Genomic DNA, 12901 nt, shown 5'->3' with positions numbered 1-12901 from the left:
ACCTCCAGCCAATGTAACACTCTACCGAGCCCTATCCTTTAGGGACCGCCAGCCAAGATAACACTCTACCCAGCCCTATCCCTAAGGGAGAGCCAGCCTAGGTAATACACACATGCGGTCCTATCATTAAAGCAGTGCTAGCCGAGATAACATTCTACCCAGGCCTATACTTAAAAGAGAACCAGCCGAGATAACTCACTCTACCCAGCCCTATACTTAAGAGAGAGCCAGCCGAGATAATACACTTATGCAGACCTATTGTTAATACAGTGCTAGCTGAGGTAACACACTCTGCCAGCCATATCCTTGATGGACCGCCAGCCGAGATAACTCACTCTACCCAGCCCTATTTTTAAGGGAGAGCCAGCCGAGATAATACACTCATGCAGACGTATCGTTAATACAGTGCTAGCCGAGGTAACACACTCTGCCCAGCCATATCCTTAAGGGACCTCCAGCCAATATAACAGTCTACCGAGCCCTATCCTTTAGGGACCGCCAGCCAAGATAACACTCTACCCAGCCCTATCCCTAAGGGAGAGCCAGCCCAGGTAATACACTCATGTGGTCCTATCGTTAAAGCGACGCTAGCCGAGGTAACACACTCTATCCAGCCCTATCCTTAAGGGAAAGCCAGCCAAGATAACACACTACCCAACCCTATACTTAAGGGAGAGCCAGCCGAGATAACATTCTACCCAGCCCTATACTTAAGGGAGAGCCAGCCGAAGTAATACACTCTGCCCAGCCCTATCCCTAAGGGAGAGCCAGCCGAGGCAATACACGCATGCAGCCCTATCGTTAAAGCAGTGCTAGGCGAGGTAACATACTCTAACCAGCCCTATCCTTAAGGGACCTCCAGCCGAAGTAACACACTCTAACCAGCCCTATCCTTGAGGGACCGCCAGCCGAGATAACACTTTACCCAGCCCTATCCTCAAGGGAGAGCCAGAACGAGATAACTCACTCTATCTAGCCCTATACTTAAGGGAGAACCAGCCGAAGTAACACACTCTAACCAGTCCTATCCTTAAGGGACCTCCAGCCAATATAACATGCTACCGAGCCCTATCCTTTAGGGACCGCTAGCCGAGATAACACTCTACCCAGGCCTATACTTAAGAGAGAACCAGCCGAGATAACTCACTCTACCCAGCCCTATACTTAAGAGAGAGCCAGCCGAGATAATACACTCATGCAGACCTATTGTTAACACAGTGCTAGCCGAGGTAACACACTCTGCCCAGCCATATCCTTGATGGACTGCCAGCCGAGATAACTCACTCTACCCAGCCCTATTCTTAAGGGAGAGCCAGCCGAGATAATACACTCATGCAGACCTATCGTTAATACAGTGCTAGCCGAGGTAACACACTCTGCCCAGCCATATCCTTAAGGGACCTCCAGCCAATATAACACTCTACCGAGCCCTATCCTTTAGGGACCGCGAGCCGAGATAACACTCTACCTAGCCGTATCCCTAAGGGAGAGCCAGCCCAGGTAATACACTCATGTGGTCCTATCGTTAAAGCAACGCTAGCCGAGGTAACACACTCTATCCAGCCCTATCCTTAAGGGAAAGCCAGCCAAGATAACACACTATCCAACCCTATACTTAAGGGAGAGCCAGCCGAGATAACATTCTACCCAGCCCTATACTTAAGGGAGAGCCAGCCGAAGTAATACACTCTGCCCAACCCTATCCCTAAGGGAGAGCCAGCCGAGGCAATACACGCATGCAGCCCTATCGTTAAAGCAGTGCTAGTCGAGGTAACATACTCTAACCAGCCCTATCCTTAAGGGACCTCCAGCCGAAGTAACACACTCTAACCAGCCCTATCCTTGAGGGACCGCCAGCCGAGATAACACTTTACCCAGCCCTATCCTCAAGGGAGAGCCAGAACGAGATAACTCACTCTATCTAGCCCTATACTTAAGGGAGAACCAGCCGAAGTAACACACTCTAACCAGTCCTATCCTTAAGGGACCTCCAGCCAATATAACATGCTACCGAGCCCTATCCTTTAGGGACCGCTAGCCGAGATAACACTCTACCCAGGCCTATACTTAAGAGAGAACCAGCCGAGATAACTCACTCTACCCAGCCCTATACTTAAGAGAGAGCCAGCCGAGATAATACACTCATGCAGACCTATTGTTAACACAGTGCTAGCCGAGGTAACACACTCTGCCCAGCCATATCCTTGATGGACTGCCAGCCGAGATAACTCACTCTACCCAGCCCTATTCTTAAGGGAGAGCCAGCCGAGATAATACACTCATGCAGACCTATCGTTAATACAGTGCTAGCCGAGGTAACACACTCTGCCCAGCCATATCCTTAAGGGACCTCCAGCCAATATAACACTCTACCGAGCCCTATCCTTTAGGGACCGCGAGCCGAGATAACACTCTACCCAGCCGTATCCCTAAGGGAGAGCCAGCCCAGGTAATACACTCATGTGGTCCTATCGTTAAAGCAACGCTAGCCGAGGTAACACACTCTATCCAGCCCTCTCCTTAAGGGAAAGCCAGCCAAGATAACACACTATCCAACCCTATACTTAAGGGAGAGCCAGCCGAGATAACATTCTACCCAGCCCTATACTTAAGGGAGAGCCAGCCGAAGTAATACACTCTGCCCAGCCCTACCCCTAAGGGAGAGCCAGCCGAGGCAATACATGCATGCAGCCCTATCGTTAAAGCAGTGCTAGTCGAGGTAACATACTCTAACCAGCCCTATCCTTAAGGGACCTCCAGCCAAAGTAACACACTCTAACCAGCCCTATCCTTGAGGGACCGCCAGCCGAGATAACACTTTACCCAGCCCTATCCTCAAGGGAGAGCCAGAACGAGATAACTCACTCTATCTAGCCCTATACTTAAGGGAGAACCAGCCGAAGTAACACACTCTAACCAGTCCTATCCTTAAGGGACCTCCAGCCAATATAACATGCTACCGAGCCCTATCCTTTAGGGACCGCTAGCCGAGATAACACTCTACCCAGGCCTATACTTAACAGAGAACCAGCCGAGATAACTCACTCTACCCAGCCCTATACTTAAGAGAGAGCCAGCCGAGATAATACACTCATGCAGACCTATCGTTAATACAGTGCTAGCTGAGGTAACACACTCTGCCCAGCCATATCCTTAAGGGACCTCCAGCCAATATAACACTCTACCGAGCCCTATCCTTTAGGGACCGCGAGCCGAGATAACACTCTACCCAGCCCTATCCCTAAGGGAGAGCCAGCCCAGGTATTACACTCATGTAGTCATATCATTAAAACAGTGCTAGCCAAGGTGACACACTCTAACCAGCCCTATCCCTAAGGGAGAGCCAGCCGAGATAACTCGCTCTACCCAGCCCTCTACTTACGGGAGAGCCAGCCGAGATAATACACTCATGTAGTCCTATCGTTAAAGTAGTGCTAGCCGAGATAACACTCTACCCAGCACTTTCCTTGAGAGACCGCCAGCTGAGATAACTCACTCTGCTCAGCCCTATACTTAAGGGAGAGCCAGCCCAGGTAATACACTCATGCAGACCAATCGTTAATACAGTGCTAGCCGAGGTAACACACTCTGCCCAGACATATCCTTGAGGGACCGCCAGCCGAGATAACTCACTCTACCCAGCCCTATACTTAAGGGAGAGCCAGCCCAGGTAATACACTCATGTGGTCCTATCGTTAAAGCAGCGCTAGCCGAGGTAACACACTCTATCCAGCCCTATCCTTAAGGGAAAGCCAGCCAAGATAACACACTACCCAACCCTATACTTAAGGGAGAGCCAGCCGAGATAACATTCTTCCCAGCCCTATCCTTAAGGGAGAGCCAGCCGAAGTAATACACTCTGCCCAGCCCTATCCCTAAGGGAGAGCCAGCCGAGGCAATACACGCATGCAGCCCTATCGTTAAAGCATTGCAAGCCGGGGTAACATACTCTAACCAGTCCTATACTTGAGGGACCGCCAGCCGAGATAACACTCTACCCAGCCCTATCCCCAAGGGAGAGCCAGCCGAGATAACTCACTCTACCCAGCCCTATACTTAAGAGAGAGCCAGCCGAGATAATACACTCATGCAGACCTATTGTTAATACAGTGCTAGCCGAGGTAACACACTCTGCCCAGCCATATCCTTGATGGACCGCCAGCCGAGATAACTCACTCTACCCAGCCCTATTCTTAAGGGAGAGCCAGCCGAGATAATACACTCATGCAGACCTATCGTTAATACAGTGCTAGCCGAGGTAACACACTCTGCCCAGCCATATCCTTAAGGGACCTCCAGCCAATATAACACTCTACCGAGCCCTATCCTTTAGGGACCTCGAGCCGAGATAACACTTTACCCAGCCCTATCCCTAAGGGAGAGCCAGCCAAGGTATTACACTCATGTAGTCATATCATTAAAACAGTGCTAGCCAAGGTGACACACTCTAACCAGCCCTATCCCTAAGGGAGAGCCAGCCGAGATAACTCACTCTACCCAGCCCTCTACTTACGGGAGAGCCAGCCGAGATAATACACTCATGTAGTCCTATCGTTAAAGTAGTGCTAGCCGAGATAACACTCTACCCAGCACTTTCCTTGAGAGACCGCCAGCTGAGATAACTCACTCTACCCAGCCCTATACTTAAGGGAGAGCCAGCCCAGGTAATACACTCATGCAGACCAATCGTTAATACAGTGCTAGCCGAGGTAACACACTCTGCCCAGACATATCCTTGAGGGACCGCCAGCTGAGATAACTCACTCTACCCATCCCTATACTTAAGGGAGAGCCAGCCCAGGTAATAAACTCATGTGGTCCTATCGTTAAAGCAGCGCTAGCCGAGGTAACACACTCTATCCAGCCCTATCCTTAAGGGAAAGCCAGCCAAGATAACACACTACCCAACCCTATACTTAAGGGAGAGCCAGCCGAGATAACATTCTTCCCAGCTCTATACTTAAGGGAGAGCCAGCCGAAGTAATACACTCTGCCCAGCCCTATCCCTAAGGGAGAGCCAGCCGAGGCAATACACGCATGCAGCCCTATCGTTAAAGCATTGCAAGCCGAGGTAACATACTCTAACCAGCCCTATACTTAAGGGACCGCCAGCCGAAGTAACACACTCTAACCAGCCCTATCCTTGAGGGACCGCCAGCCGAGATAACACTCTACCCAGCCCTATCCCCAAGGGAGAGCCAGCCGAGATAACTCACTCTACCCAGCCCTATACTTAAGGGAGAGCCAGCCCAGGTAATACACTCATGCAGACCAATCGTTAATACAGTGCTAGCCGAGGTAACACACTCTGCCCAGACATATCCTTGAGGGACCGCCAGCTGAGATAACTCACTCTACCCATCCCTATACTTAAGGGAGAGCCAGCCCAGGTAATAAACTCATGTGGTCCTATCGTTAAAGCAGCGCTAGCCGAGGTAACACACTCTATCCAGCCCTATCCTTAAGGGAAAGCCAGCCAAGATAACACACTACCCAACCCTATACTTAAGGGAGAGCCAGCCGAGATAACATTCTTCCCAGCTCTATACTTAAGGGAGAGCCAGCCGAAGTAATACACTCTGCCCAGCCCTATCCCTAAGGGAGAGCCAGCCGAGGCAATACACGCATGCAGCCCTATCGTTAAAGCATTGCAAGCCGAGGTAACATACTCTAACCAGCCCTATACTTAAGGGACCGCCAGCCGAAGTAACACACTCTAACCAGCCCTATCCTTGAGGGACCGCCAGCCGAGATAACACTCTACCCAGCCCTATCCCCAAGGGAGAGCCAGCCGAGATAACTCACTCTACCCAGCCCTATTTTTAAGGGAGAGCCAGCCGAGATAATACACTCATGCAGACCTATCGTTAATACAGTGCTAGCCGAGGTAACACACTCTGCCCAGACATATCCTTAAGGGACCTCCAGCCAATATAACACTCTACCAAGCCCTATCCTTTAGGGACCGCGAGCCGAAGATAACACTCTACCCAGCCCTATCCCTAAGGGAGAGCCAGCCCAGGTAATACACTCATGTAGTCATATCATTAAAACAGTGCTAGCCAAGGTGACACACTCTAACCAGCCCTGTCCCTAAGGGAGAGCCAGCCGAGATAACTCACTCTACCCAGCCCTCTAATTACAGGAGAGCCAGCCGAGATAATACACTCATGTAGTCTTATCGTTAAAGTAGTGCTAGCCGAGATAACACTCTACCCAGCACTTTCCTTGAGAGACCGCCAGCTGAGATAACTCACTCTACCCAGCCCTATACTTAAGGGAGAGCCAGCCCAGGTAATACACTCATGCAGACCTATCGTTAATATAGTGCTAGCCGAGGTAACACACTCTGCCCAGACATATCCTTGAGGGACCGCCAGCCGAGATAACTCACTCTACCCAGCCCTATACTTAAGGGAGAGCCAGCCCACGTAATACACTCATGTGGTCCTATCGTTAAAGCAGCGCTAGCCGAGGTAACACACTCTATCCAGCCCTATCCTTAAGGGAAAGCCAGCCAAGATAACACACTACCCAACCCTATACTTAAGGGAGAGCCAGCCGAGATAACATTCTTCCCAGCCCTATACTTAAGGGAGACCCAGCCGAAGTAATACACTCTGCCCAGCCCTTTCCCCAAGGTAGAGGCAGCCGAGATAACTCACTCTATCCAGCCCTATACTTAAGGGAGATCCAGCCGAAGTAACACACTCTAACCAGCCCTATCCTTAAGGAACCTCCAGCCAATATAACACTCTACCGAGCCCTATCCTTTAGGGACCGCGAGCCGAGATCACACTATACCCAGCCCTATCCCTAAGGGAGAGCCAGCCTAGGTAATACACTCATGCGGTCCTATCGTTAAAGCAGTGCTAGCCGAGATAACATTCTACCCAGGCCTATACTTAAAAGAGAACCAGCCGAGATAACTCACTCTACCCAGCCCTATACTTAAGAGAGAGCCAGCCGAGATAATACACTCATGCAGAACTGTCGTTAATACAGTGCTAGCCGAGGTAACAAACTCTACCCAGCCCTATCCTTGAGGGACCGCCAGCTGAGATAACTCACTCTACCCAGCCCTATACTTAAGGGAGAGCCAGCCCAGGTAATACACTCATGTGGTCCTATCGTCAACGCAGTGCTAGCCGAGGTAACACACTCTAACCAGCCCTATCCTTAAGGGACCTCCAGCCAATATAACATGCTACCAAGCCCTATCCTTTAGGGACCGCTAGCCGAGATAACACTCTACCCAGGCCTATACTTAAGAGAGAACCAGCCGAGATAACTCACTCTACCCAGCCATATCCTTGAGGGACCGCCAGCCGAGATAACTCACTCTACCCAGCCCTATACTTAAGGAAGAGCCAGCCGAGATAATACACTCATGCAGACCTATCGTTAATACAGTGCTTGCCGAGGTAACACACTCTGCCCAGCCATATCCTTAAGGGACCTCCAGCCAATATAACACTCTACCAAGCCCTATCCTTTAGGGACCGCGAGCCGAGATAACACTCTACCTAGCCCTATCCCTAAGGGAGAGCCAGCCCAGGTAATACACTCATGTAGTCATATCATTTGTCACCAGGATCGGTGATATCCTCGCCTGAGAACGTAGAATCCGATTCACCACCCTCCCCTAACTCCTCACCTTCGTCTCTTCTTCCTGTACCCTTCTTCCCTTTACTTCTTGGTTGCTCCTTTTTTTTATGTAGGTAGGGGCGCCCACGGAAGGAAGCCACCGTGTCACCCAAAAAGGGTTTCCGGTGCCTCCTCCCGGGAACGCCGGGAAGGGGAAAAAGCCAAAAGGCACAAAAAAACCCTAAACGACCTGCGTGACTCTCCTAAGGGTTGAGCTGGTATGCTGGGAAAATGCAGTCGGCTGAAGCTGAACTCTGTGGTAGAAAGGATGAGGCTCCGGAGGAAGGCAGACAGTAAGTAGTACGGAATCTCACAAGGGGAACCAAGTCCATAGGTGAAGCACAATAGGATAGGCAGTCCTTATACAGGCCGGGATCTGGTACACAGGAGATCACAGAGGAAGGTATCCGAATCAGAAGAATCAGCAATCCAATAAAACAGGCCTAGGTCTGGTACACAAGGAGGCAGGCAGAAGGAGAAAAAACAGGAAGGGGAAAAAATAAGGAAATAGGACGGAAGCAGAGAAGGGACGGGAGAAGGAAGGTGGCGAGGAGAGAGGAAGGAAAATAGTAGAAGAAAAAATGGGCAGCAGGCAAGACAAGGGGGAAGAGGACAAGGACCCGATAGGGATCGGGTAATACTGCAGCAAGAGCGAGCGAGGGAAGAGCAGGCAAAAAGGCAGACAGCACTAACGGAGGAAACCGGAAGCGTTGCAACGCGTACACAACCCGGAAGGAGCTGTATTTATACTCCGGGCCGCGTAAGCGCGCATACGCACGGGCAGAGCTGCAGGTGGGCGTGACAGGCTACCAGCGTGCGCGGCGGAATAATGTCCGCGCCGCCAGCGGTTCCACAGGCGCCAAGTGTCGCGTGGCTTGACAGTATGCCCCCTCCCAAGGGACCCTCCCCCTGGTTTGCCTGGATGGTAAAAGTGAAACTTGCGCAACAGTTTAGGGGCAGAAATATGGGAGATGGGTTCCCAGGAATTCTCAGAGAAGGGGAAGCCCTTCCATCGTACAAGGTATTCTAGTTTGCCTCTACGATACCTGGAGTCACATATTTGATCTACCTCGTATTCTTCCGGAGTGGAATCCTGGGGAACAGTAACTCGCTCAGCTTGACGCCTCCAGGTATCAACATGAAAGGGCTTAAGCTGAGAAGCATGGAAGACAGGATCAACTCTGTTCAGGCTGGCAGGGAGTTTAAGACGGAAAGCCACAGGGTTGATCCTTTGTACAATCTTATAAGGCCCTAGAAACTTCGGGGATAGCTTGGATGGATGGGCCCAACGAGGTAAGTATCTCGTAGAAAGCATTACTCTGGAACCAACCTCCCAACCTGGTACGGGTTGACGATGTCTGTTGGCTTGGGACCTATAGCGTTCCTGCGCTGCCTGAAGGCTTTCCTTAGCCTTCTTGTGTATCTCTCTAAGGCGGGTGAGTGAGGAATCTACAGATGGTACATTAGTAGAAAGACAGGAGACAGGAAGAATAGACCGGGGATGGTAGCCATAATTACAGAAAAATGGACTAACCCCTAGAGCTGAGTGCACGGAATTGTTGTAGGAGAATTCGGGTAGAGCCAATAACGAGTGCCAGTTGTCTTATTGGGAATTAGTAAAACACCTTAAGTATTGTTCTAGAGTTCCATTTAGCCATTCAGTTTGTCCATTAGACTGGGGGTGAAACCCTGACGTGAGAGCTCTTTCAATCCCCAGCCGCTCACAGAGAGCCTTCCAAAAATGAGAGGTGTACTGACTTCCCCTGTCAGAGATGATCTTAGAGGGCATACCGTGCAGTCTAAAAATGTCTTGGAGAAATACTTCGGCCATGTTGGCTGCAGTGGGAACTCCGGGCAAAGGGGAAAAGTGAGCCATTTTTGTAAATGAATCAACCACCACCATTATGCATGTGCACCCCTGTGAGATGGAGAGATCCACAATGAAATCAGTAGAGATAGAGCTTCAGGGGCCGTCAGGCACAGCACATGGTTCGAGTAATCCAATAGGTCGTTGACGAGGGGATTTACTTCGGAGGCAGATGATACAGGATTGAACATAACGATCCACGTCCTCCCTCATTCTAGGCCAGTAGAAGTGACGAAGAAGAAATTCCAGAGTGCCTGTACCGCCCCGATGACCAGCAAGTTTTGTGTCGTGACACCAGTTCAAGGCCATCTTGCGAAAGGCAGGCGTGGTTAGGTAGAGTCTACCCTTGACCAGATATAGCCCATCTCTAATTTTGTACGCCAAGCCTTTGGGATGTCTCTCTACTTCAAAGCGCCCTCCCGATTCATTTTTTACCTGACTGAGGAACGTCGAAACCATTCCGATACTTCTGGGTCTGGGAAACATGTGTTCACGAGGAGACTCGGAATCGGGTAGGTAATCACAACGCCGTGAAAGGGAGTCAGCCAACACATTCATCTTTCCTGGGATATAAGTGATGTGAAAATCGAATTGGGCAAAGAAGTGAGCCCATCTGGCCTGTCGGGTGTTGTAGCACTCGAATTGCCTCAGGACTTGCAGGTTCTTGTGATCTGTCCGGATAGTAAATGGATACCTGCCTCCCTGAAGGAGATGCCGCCATTCCACACAAGGCGATTTCATTGCTAGTAATTCTCGTTCAATGACAGAGTAGTTTCTTTGACTGGCGTTAAGTGTCTTCGAGAAGTAGGCGACAGGATGCTCTACTCCCCGAACCTCTTGGAGAAGGACAGCTCCTATGGCAGCAGCAGAGGCGTCGGTCTCCAGGATGAAGGGCAGCTCCTGGTCAGGCTGTAGTAGTATGGGTGCAGCACAAAAGGCGTTCTTGAGATCCCCAAAGCTATCCTCGGCCTCAGCCGACCATCTGAACGGCTCAGAACATTTCCTGAGGAGAGTAGTGATGGGCAGGATCTTCTGAGAGAAATTGGGAATGAACCTATGATAGAAGTTCGCCAGACCAAGGAATCTTTGAATTTCTTTCACTGAAGAGGGTGAAGGCCATTCTAAGATAGACGACACCTTGTGGGGGTCCATTGAGATACCCTGACTGGACAAGATATAACCCAGATAAGGTATGGATGAAGCGGAGAACACACATTTAGCAAGTTTGACTGATAAGTGATTGTTCTTAAGCCTACGGAAAACTTCCTTGACATGTTCCTCGTGTTCTTTGGCATTGTTGGAAAATACTAGAATATCGTCAAGATACACTAGAGTTGTTTGGCACAACAAATCGGAGAACAGTCTGTCCATAAACCGTTGAAAAATAGAAGGGGCATTCACCAACCCAAATGGCATGACCTGATACTCAAAGAGCCCGAACGGAGTTCGGAAGGCAGTCTTCCATTCATCTCTTTTCTGCACTCGGAGAAGGTGGTAGGCGTTCCTTAAATCAAGCTTGGTAAACGTTGTTGCACCGTGGACGGCTTGTAAGATCTCAGTTATCAAAGGCATCGGATAACGATCCTTGATAGTGACTTTATTTAAGCCTCGATAATCAATGCAAGGTCTTAGGTCCTTCAAATCTTTTTTGGAAACGAAAAACAAGGAAGCTCCAGCAGGAGACTTTGAAGGTCGGATCAGCCCATTAGCCATGTTATCGTCCAGATAACCTCTGAGAAATTGCCTTTCCTCCAGTGACAGAGGAAACATTCTGCCGAATGGTACTAAAGCTCCTGGAGTGAGTTCGATGCAACAGTCCTCAGGCCGGTGTGGAGGTAGTTCAATAGGTATCTTTTCTGTCACAACCTCTGTGAACTCCCTTAGGTAATGGGGCAAGCAATGGACAGACTTGGTCTCACAACTATTAGATGTCTTGACAGTTTCGAATCTTGGCTCGGGTAAACACTCAGCTCTACAGAATGAAGATTGAAAATTCAATAGATTTTTAGACCAGTAAATGCTGGGGTTGTGCTTGCGTAGCCAGCAGATTCCCAGAATGATGGGGAAGTGCGCGGCTCTGATGATGTCAAACATAATTCTTTCTGTGTGCTGTTGTATCGACAAGGTGAGTTCCTCGGTGGTGTGGGTGATCATGCCTGAGCTCAAGGGCTCACCATCCACTCCTTCAACCTTCTGGTCTTCCTGTTTTGCAATTCTTTTAAGACCTTTTTGTTTGGCCCAGTGAGTGTCAATGAAGTTGGCGGCAGCACCACAATCCAGTAGAGCTAATGTGGTCACCTCTGTAGATTCTAGTTTGAGGGTAACTGTGAGCACCATAAGACGAGAGTCTTCAGGGATTTCGGGAGATGACACAGATAGGGAAGCGTAAGGACTTGGACCAGCCCCTCGGTAGTGAGTCCCAACACTTACCGAGGGCAAGCGTTTCCCAGCCTTCTGGGTGGAACCTCTGGACAGTCTCGTAACATATGAGTAGAAGCTCCACAATACATGCACAGGCAGCCGTCCCTGCGCCGTTTGCGTTCCTCATGGGTGATCGGAGCACACGCTGTCCCAATTTGCATGGGCTCCTCTTTGGAGGAGCGTGAGAAGGGTACTAAAGGAGACGGGTGTGTTTCCAGGAGAGGGGGAGCATTAGTCTTGGTCTTTCTTCTTTCCATACGTCGTTCGGTCAGGCGGAAATCTATCCTGAGGGTAGCCGTAAGGAGTTCCGCAAAGGATACAGGTCTTTCTATCCTGGCTAGCTCATCCTTTAAGTCTTCTCTCAGACCCCGCCGAAAGATTGCATATTGAGCCTGCTCCTGCCACCCAGCTTCAGCTGCCACCTGTTTGAATGTTGTAATGTAGGTTAGCAGATCCAAATTCCCTTGACGGATGTCCAGCAGATCTTCTGAAGCCAAGTAAGTGCTTTCGGTACGTAGAAAGGTTTGTTGCATCAAACCCTTGAAAGCATCATAATCCTGTAAGACTGGATCCGGCAGGTTCATCAACGGAGTGGCCCATGCCAGTGCATTACCTGACATGTGTGTTATCATAAACCCCACCTTGGCATGGTCAGAGGAAAAGGTCTGAGGGCGGAATGAAAAGTGTAAATGGCACGCATCCAAAAACTCTTTTACCTTTTCCGGAGTGCCATCAAACTTGCCCGACACAAGGGGGAGCGGTGGTAGATCGGTGTAAGGTCGTTCTCTCTCCGTTATCCGTTGCTGTAGGGTGGCATTGGCAGCCTTGAGATTCTGCATTTCCACATTTAAGCTCTGGACTGCTGCTACAAGTTCCTGTACTTGCTGTGGCGTAGCCATTTCAACTTCAATTTGGCGTTGCAAACTGTCACCAGGATCGGTGATATCCTCACCTGAGAACGTAGAA

General features: G+C 50.0%; 1 protein-coding gene and 1 pseudogene across 1 annotated transcript in view; both read left to right on the top strand.

Annotated features, from left to right (window-relative positions):
* LOC138563973 (zinc finger protein 154-like) overlaps positions 1 to 12901 on the top strand; it is a 122010-nt gene that overhangs the window by 17308 nt on the left and 91801 nt on the right. The window lies entirely within an intron of this gene.
* LOC138456868 (Golgi reassembly-stacking protein 1-like) overlaps positions 8923 to 12901 on the top strand; it is a 54652-nt pseudogene continuing 50673 nt past the window's right edge.

This window comes from Ambystoma mexicanum, chromosome 1p, assembly GCF_040938575.1.
Source record: "Ambystoma mexicanum isolate Mex_15411 chromosome 1p, UKY_AmexF1_1, whole genome shotgun sequence".
NCBI lineage: Eukaryota > Metazoa > Chordata > Amphibia > Caudata > Ambystomatidae > Ambystoma > Ambystoma mexicanum.
Note: the sequence above shows the minus strand (reverse complement) of the source record. Positions and strands in the feature narration are given on the sequence as shown.